The sequence below is a fragment of the Lissotriton vulgaris genome, unplaced genomic scaffold, assembly GCF_964263255.1.
Source record: "Lissotriton vulgaris unplaced genomic scaffold, aLisVul1.2 SCAFFOLD_327, whole genome shotgun sequence".
Lineage (NCBI taxonomy): Eukaryota > Metazoa > Chordata > Amphibia > Caudata > Salamandridae > Lissotriton > Lissotriton vulgaris.
Window position 1 is genome coordinate 1,265,138 of NW_028254275.1, and position 1,110 is coordinate 1,266,247.

The window sequence follows — 1,110 nt, forward strand, 5'->3', positions numbered from 1 at the left end:
AAGGGATTGAGAAGGTTGAGATAGAGCTGAAAAGCACATCCTTAGACAAAGAAGAGACGCAAAGAATAGCGGCAATCTTGGAAGATCTACACATAGAATTTAAAGCAAAAATTAAAGAAAAAATACAGCAATCATGGGAAGTCAGTAAAGCAAGAGATATAGTTCAGGGCGAATGTTGTGGAAACTTCTTGCATGGAAAGCAAGGCTGGAAAGGAGTCAGAATTATATAAGGAAGATCACACTGGGGAACGCCGGCCAGATCACAGAAGATTGCTGTAAGATAAGTGAGGTTTTTAAAGATATTTTTCAAGAACTGTATACGGAGGAAAGCGTGGTAAATAGAATTGGTATATAAGCATGGCTCATTGATAAGCATCTTCCCAAGCTGTCTCAGGTGCCACAGGATTTCCTCGGCGAGGAACTAACGGGGGAAATATTGACTGTAATAAAGAGAATAAAGAAGGGCAAAGCAGCCGACCCAGATACAATTCCCGGAGAGTTTTATTACAACATCGCGCAGGAGAAAATCTCAGTCTGGACTAAGCTCTTTAATTAAATCTTGTTGGATAGTAATCCAATTCTAGAATCATGGAATGAGGCGGTGAAATCATTAATTCCAAAGGCTGGTAAAAATCCCTTCTAATGTCAATCTTTCCGTCCCATCTCCCTACTCAATAGTGACTATAAGATCTTTACTGGTATCCTGGCGGCACATATTAAAAAGATTGCAGGGAGTTTGATTAATAAAGATTGAAGAGGTTTCATTCCCGGTAGGCAGCTAAGAGAGTTAAATCACGCCCTGATTGGTACTATTGATCTAGCCACATCTAATGGTGTCCCCCTAGCAATAATAATGATAGACGCGGCCAGGCCTTTGACTGTGTCAACTGGAGATACCTTATGGCAGTCTTAGATAATTTTGGTAGGGGTAGGCCCCTAATCGATATATTGGAGAAGAGCTACAGAAAGCCCCGGGCATGTATCCGGGTAAATCAGAGTTTATCAAAACCAGATATGATTAGTAGAGGGACGAGGCAAGACTGCCTCCTATCACCCATTTATTTTACCTATATATTGAGCCATTTGTCCAAAGTATCAGGTTGAACGAGA